Source organism: Triticum dicoccoides, chromosome 7A (genome assembly GCF_002162155.2).
Source record: "Triticum dicoccoides isolate Atlit2015 ecotype Zavitan chromosome 7A, WEW_v2.0, whole genome shotgun sequence".
Classification (NCBI taxonomy): Eukaryota; Viridiplantae; Streptophyta; class Magnoliopsida; order Poales; family Poaceae; genus Triticum; species Triticum dicoccoides.
The window spans coordinates 201,777,402-201,785,332 of NC_041392.1; positions in this window are offsets into that span (position 1 = coordinate 201,777,402).

Below are 7,931 nucleotides of genomic sequence, written 5' to 3' on the forward strand. Positions count from 1 at the left end.
AAGATGTTGTCAGTTCGGGGCCCCTCCAGCACCTTTAGTACCGGGTCGTATCACGAACCGGTACTAAAGGTCGTCCTACATACACCCTTCGTCCACCCGAGCTCGCTCTGTTCTTCCCCTTTCCCCTCTCCTCTTTGTTCTTGCCCTCTTCCTCTCAAGCTCATCACACATTTTGCCCAAAATTTGTCAAGATTTGAAGGCCCCCGTCCATTCAATTGATCACAAAGGTTAGCAACTTTGTCTTTTCATCTCTCATTGCTAGATTAGCTCTTGCAATGCTTTATATAGTGATTGATTTGTGAGTTTAGTAATTTGGGAGGAATTATATATATGTGCTAGTATTTGATTTATATGCAATTTGAGGTAAAAAATAACACTTAGTTTGCATATGTAGGTGTGGTTTACTTAGTGCCTTCTAAATCTCCGTCGTAACCACCGTTGATCGCCCGCACCGTCCCGTCGCCGGCACCACCTTGTGGTGAGCCTCTTGTTCATGATTGTTTTATATAAAAAATTGATGTTTGTGTTATTTGGATATATAGTTACTCGTATAATTATCTTACCCGTACGTTGTTTGTTATACATAGTTCCATGGTTTTGATATCCGTCCCCGTCGGCCCTCGTCCGGGTTATGATTCGGATGTGGTATATTCTCTTATAAAACTATTTGTTGCATTTCGTGTTTTTGACAAATTATTCCCATCAAGCTGACATAGATATTTGTATGTAGGAGGTATGTGAACCGAAAATTCCAACCAACCCTATTGTCGAGAGGTTAAATTTAGTTGAAAGAGAAAACGAGGATTTGAAAGAAAAATTGAAAAGAATTGAGGGGGAGAAGATGGAATTGGAGTTGCATGTTGCCGATGTCATCGATGATCACAAGATTAAGATGGAGAAAATGCACTTGAAGATTAGAAAGATTAGAGAATATGCCATTCATAGTGAGGCTTGGTATCATTATGCTGTTGGATCAATTGTTACCTTAGTTGTGATCTTGATCGCATTTGTTGTTGCATTTAAATTCTTTAGCTAGAGAGTTATTTGTTTGTTCCGTTTAAGTGTTGTATTAACTTTATGTATGAACTTGTATTAATTTGGTCTTTTCAGTGTTGTGCAATGAAGATGAGCCGACAATGGATGTACGATGACCGATGCTGTCTCGAGTTCATTAATGGCGTGCAAACTTTTCTGCTTGCGGCTGAGGCAAACAAGCGGGCAGATGGTTTTATGCCTTGTCAATGTGTTGGCTGTAAGAATGGTAACAATTACTCTAAGTCAAGAACCATTCACGTCCACCTATTTCAGTCCGGTTTCATGCCCCATTATAATGTTTGGACCAAGCACGGAGAAAGAGGGGTTATGATGGAAGACAATGAAGAAGAAGAGGACAACGACAACTATCCTAGCCATGATGGATTCCCTGAATATGATGATACAACAATGGGGGAAGAAGCTGAGCCAGCAATGTGGGAAGAAGCTGAAGAAGAGGCATCAGATGAGCCCGCTGATGATCTAGGTCGAGCCATTGCCGGTACAAAGAGAAACTGCGCAAGTGATTTTGAGAAGAAGTTGTAGCACATGTTAGAGGATCACAAGAAATCGATGTACCCAAATTGCGAACCTGACAAGAAAAAGTTGGGCACAACACTGGAATTGCTGCAATGGAAGGCAGAGAATGGTGTATCTGACAAGGGATTTGGAAAGTTGCTGGTAATGATAAAGAATATGCTTCCAAAGGACAATGAATTGCCCGAGAGTACGTACAAAGCAAAGAAGGTTGTCTGCCCTCTAGGGTTAGAGGTGTAGAAGATACATGCATGCCCTAATGACTACATCCTCTACCGAGGTGAGTACGAGGATTTGAATGATTGCCCGGTATATGGTGCATTCCGCTATAAGATCAGGCGCGATAACCCTGGTGATGTCGAGGGCGAGCGCCCCAGGAAGAATATTCTTGCCAAGGTGATGTGGTATGCTCCTATAATACCACGGTTGAAACGTTTGTTCCAAAACTAAGAGCATGCCAAGGCGATGCGATGGCACAGAGAAGACCGTAAGAAAGATGGAAAGTTGAGAGTACCCATTGACGGGTCGTAGTGGAGAAAAATCGAGAGAAAGTATGGGAAGGAGTTTCCAGATGACGCAAGGAACGTATGGTTTGGTCTAAGCGCAGATGGCATTAATCCTTCTGGGGAGAAGTGCAGCAACCATAGCACCTGGCATGTGACTCTATGTTTGTATAACCTTCATCCTTGGTTGTGCATGAAGCGGAAGTTCATTATGATGCCAGTGCTGATCCAAGGCCCTAAGAAACCCGACAATGACATTGATGTGTACCTAAGGCCATTAGTTGAAGAACTCTTACAGCTGTGGAATGGAACATGTGTACATGCATGGGATGAGCACATGGGGGAAGAATTTGACCTAAAGGCATTGCTGTTCGTGACCATCAATGATTGGCCTGCTCTCAGTAACCTTTCAGGACATACAAACAAGGGATACCGCGCATGCACGCACTGTTTGGATGATACCGACAATATATATTTGGACAATTGTAGGAAGAATGTGTACCTAGGACATCGTCGATTTCTTCCGAGCAGGCATCCCGTAAGAAAGAAAGGCAAGCTTTCAAAGGTGAGGCGGATCACCGGATGAAGCCTCGCCACCGTACTGGTGCTGATGTACATGATATGGTCAAGGATTTGAAGGTAGTCTTTGGAAAGGGTCCTGGCGGACAACCTGCTCCGAATGACGCTGACGGACGCGCACCCATGTGGAAGAAGAAATCTATATTTTGGGACCTGCCCTATTGGAAAGACCTAGAGGTCCGCTCTGCAATCGACGTGATGCACGTGACAAAGAATCTTTGCATGACCCTACTTGGCTTCTTGGGCTTGTATGGGAAGACAAAAGATACACCTGAGGCATGGGAGGACCAGCAACATATGCATGGAAAAGACGGCATACATCAGGGTCATGCCAGCTACGCTCTTACCAAAGAAGAGAAGGAAATCTTCTTTGAATGCCTGCTCAGTATTAAGGTATCGTCTGGCTTCTCGCCGAATCGAAAGGGAATAATAAACATGGCAGAGAAAAAGTTCCAGAACCTAAGGTCTCATGACTGCCACGTGATTATGACGCAACTTCTTCCGGTTGCATTGAGGGGGCTTCTACCGGATAACGTTCGATTAGCCATTGTGAAGCTATGTGCATTCCTCAATGCAATCTCTGAGAAGGTAATCGATCCAGAAATCATACCAAGGTTAGAAAATGATTTGGTGCAATGTCTTGTAAGTTTCGAGTTGGTGTTCCCACCATCCTTCTTCAACATCATGACGCACGTCCTAGTTCACCTATGCGAAGAGATTAATGTTTTGGGTCCTGTATTTCTACACAATATGTTCCCCTTTGAGAGGTTCATGGGAGTCTTATAGAAATATGTTCATAACCATGCTAGGCCAAAAGGAAGCATCTCCAAGGGCCATGAAAATGAGGGGGTCATTGAGTTTTGTATTGACTTTATTCATGACCTTAAGCCGATTGGTGTTCCTGAACCGCGGCATAAGGGCAGACTAGATGGAAAAGGCACGCTAGGAGGGAATCAAAAAATATGTATGGCCGGACATTCTCTCACTGAAGCACACTACACAGTTCTACAAAATTCATCCTTGGTGGCTCCGTATATGGACGAACACAAGAATTTTCTACGCTCCAAACACCCAGAGCAGTCTGATGACTGGATTACACGTGAACAAACCAGGAGTTTCACCGGCTGGTTGCAGACACGTACCATGCATGACCCCTCTATTGAAGATGACTTGTACTCGCTGTCCTAGTTACCATCTTCGAATATAATGACTTTCAAAGGGTACGAGATAAATGGTAATACATTTTACACGATCGCCCAAGATAAGAAGAGCACCAACCAAAACAGTGGTGTCCGCTTTGATGCAACAACCAAGACGCGAAAGGAAACATATTATGGTTACATAGAGGAGATATGGGAACTTGACTATGGACGTGGTTTGAAGGTCCCTTTGTTTCGGTGCAAATGGGTCAATATGACACGAGGAAGGGTAACGGAAGACCCGCAGTATGGAATGACAACAGTGGATCTCAACAATCTTGTGTATGCAGACGAACCATTCGTCCTTGTTAATGATGTGGCACAGGTTTTCTATGTGAAGGACATGTCTACCAAGCCGAGAAAAAGAAAAGATAAGGAAGCGAATGCATCATACGATGAGCCAAAGCGCCACATAGTTCTTTCAGGGAAGAGAAACATCGTGGCAGTGGATGACAAGACAGACATGTCAGAAGATTATGAAAAGTTTGATGAAATTGCTCCATTCGCAGTGAATATTGACCTGAGCATCCAGTTAAATGATGAAGATTTTCCATGGCTACGGCGCAAAGGGACACACGCGAAGAAAAAGTTTCACACCCAAAGATCTGGGATGTGATCGGCTTAACTATCTTCACTTTCTTTTGTGTTTCACACCCAGGAGGGAATCTCTGTAATAGTTAGGGTAGTTCTGTGTTTTGGCATTTGAAACGCGAAGAAATTTTATGTGCAAACAAATTCTTTCATGCATTTACTGATTTTTTCAGCTAAATGACCCTCAAATTGAAAAGCATTTCAAATGAACTCGTAAAAGGTTGAAAGTTGGCATGGTATCATAATTTCACCCACATAGCATGTGCAAAAAAGTAGAGAGGCTTGCCGCAAAAACTGGATGCACTTCGTGTACAAAATGGACAATCTCTTTTGAAGTATCAGGGTTTCGGACAAAAACTCATCTGTTACAAAGGCATTTCATTTTTTAAATAACCTAAGCATTACCAAATTGAATATAATGATAAAACACACTAATATTAAACATAAGAAAAAAGAATCATTGAAAAGTCTATTTTCAAAGTTAAGTTATTCACAAACTAGTGATTCACACAAATTTCAAATAATTCAAAATTTAAACTATTCAAATTTGTAAACTACCGGCACTAATAGAAAGTTTGTAATTTTTTGTACCTAAAGCAAAAATATTCACAAAGAAACTCCAAATACAGCAAAAAACAACTCACAAATAAATAAAACAAAAAATAAATAAAGCAAAAAAAATAATGAAATAAAAAAGCCCGCCTACTGCGCCACAGCGGCCTGAATACAACTAGAAACCCAACCTGTTGTTGGGCCTGGATGTAGGCCCGTAAAGGCCCAGTGAGCCCACAGGGCAGCACAGAATATTTAGGCCCAGTAGGCCTACTTTGGAGAGGAGTTCGAGAGAGCTACCGCACTAGGGCTTATAAACCAGTGCAGACGCCCCTCGGCTAGCGAGGTGGGACTAAACATGATGCACCGCACCCGCGCCAGCGCACCCCCTTTAGTACCGGGTGGTGGCTCAAACCGGTACTAAGGGGGGGGGGGTCTTTAGTATCGGTTGGAGCCACCACCCGGTACTAAAGGGGTGTCGTTCCCGCCGCTTGGCCTGGCCAAAACAGACCTTTAGTACCGGTTGCTAGATTCAACCGGTACTAAAGGTTGTTCTATATAAGAAAACACTTCAAAAAAATCAGTTTCTCATCTCTCCCTCTGCTTCTTTCTCCTCTGCCCCGTCACCGCCGCCCGTCGCCGCCGCCCCTCATCACCGTCCGTCCCCGTCCCCGTCGCCGCGCCCCGCCCGTCACCGCACCCCACCCCGTCCTCCCGTCGTCCCCTCCCGGCCCGTCCCCGTCCCCATCCCCGTCGTCACCGCCTGTCTCCGTCCCCGTCGCCGCCCCCCTCCCGTCGCCGCGCCTCGCCGGTGAGCTCCTGCCCCGGCCGCCATGTCCACACACACACACACACACATTGTTATAGAAATGTTAGCAATTTTTCTGTTTTTTAGTTATAGAAATATTAGAAATGTTATAAATTTTTCTATTTTTTAGTTATAGAAATGTTAGCAATTTTTCTGTTTTTTAGTTATAGAAATATTAGCAATTTTTTTGTTTTTTAGTTATAGAAATATTAGAAATGTTATATATATATATAGAAATGTTAGAAATTTTAGAGTTAGTTTTAGCTAGATGAATTAGATTAATGTCAAATTGTTAGAATTTGCATATAGAATTTTAGTTATCACAATCCAATCATTTAAAAAATGTTACTTTTTGCGGGCATATAGTATTTGTTCTCGACGATGCCCGGCCTGCATCCTCGCCGCCGACCCGTTCGCCACGATGTTCGGCTGACCCATGTCCGGGATTGGGCTCCGCCGGGCTGGCACTGGGAGGTGCTACCTGGAGGGGCACGCCGCTTGGTGAGGAACCCGGCCTCGGGTCCCGTCGTCGACCCTGATCTCCTTTGGTGGCGTTCGCGTGGGCCACATTCGGTGCAGAGGGAGCCGGCCCCGCCGGAGGTGGTGCGTCGTCGTGTCAGGGAGGAGGACGAGTACGTCCATCGCTACACGGCTGCTATGGACGTCAGGTTCTCCAATACCTGGCAGGTTCTTTGGGCAGATGACCGGAGATATGATCCTGTGATGGTTCCTTGTCTTTGGGTGTCCACCGCGCCCGCCCGAGGAACCGCTAGTGGCCTAGATTCTTCTGTAGTATTTGATCTTTATTAGCTACCTAGCCAGTGATGTATTCGATATTATATATTATTCGAGATGATGTATTCGAGATTATATATTATTCGAGATGATGTATTCGAGATTATATATTATTCGAGATGATGCATATTATGTACTATATGATTTAGTTTTTCCTTACTGATTGCATCCATGCATTGTAATTTGAATACTAAATTGTTTTATATTTCTTCTGGATTAGTGTTAAATAAAAGATATGACGGACAATACTGGCAGAGAGGGAGAAGAGGCCATGTTCAAGATCATACGCAGCCCTTAATGAAGCTATGTACCTAGGGTAGGGTCATGGATCTGTCCAAGATATCCTCCCCAAGGACATCCCTAAAAGAACCAGAAGCATTCGAAGAAAAATCATCATCCACTCGACCATGAAGCTATGTTCCACTCGATAGCCTCGAAGACACTCGACCGTATGGACAATCACTCGACTACCAGAAGATCTAGAGCCACTCCACCACTACAAAAAAATACACTTCCATGTTGATACGTGTTTGCCACAGTACGTCGCTTTTTTTGTCATGCATGTACATCCATGACAAATTTATGACAGAATCAAGATAGTCATACCTGTGCTATCGTAGAAGTGTTCCATGACATTACCAAAATTATCATCACGGAAGTGTCCACTTCCATGACGATAAATCGCGCATCACAGAAGTGCTTTCGTCAAGGGTGACCGACACGTGGCATCCACCGTAACGGAACGCCGTTAAGCTATTGGGTTGGGTTTTGGATCCGATAACCCATTAATAGCCCCGACCAATGGGAAATTTCCACGTGTAAAATTCTTATTAGCCGAACGAAACACGTGTCAGCTTGTTAGTGGGTCAGATAGGCGCCTATGATATGTCGACATGTGGCACAGCCCAATAGAGGCCCATTCCTGTGAAAAGGCCGGCCCATTTGACTTGTTCAAAAGGTAGCGGGCCGGCCCATGGAAAGCCTGTTAACGGCCTGTTCGCATATAGCCCATTTACAACCCGCTAACCCAAGGCCCCTTACGCCCTATCCGAATTAGGCCCAATAGCGTCATCTGGGCCATCCAATATGATTCCAGCCCGTCTTCACTTCTGGCCCATGTATGGCCCATGACGTCTTTCGGCTAAGGATGGCAATGGGTCGGGTTTGGATCGGGTTGAACAATATCAAATCCATATCCATATCCATGAAGACGGTCTTTGCCCGCCCATGAAAAAATCCATGGGTGAAAAATTGTGTCCATGTCCAAATCTGATGGATATCCATTGGGTCCTCTCGAGACATATAAATAAAACTTAACACAATATTAACATAAAC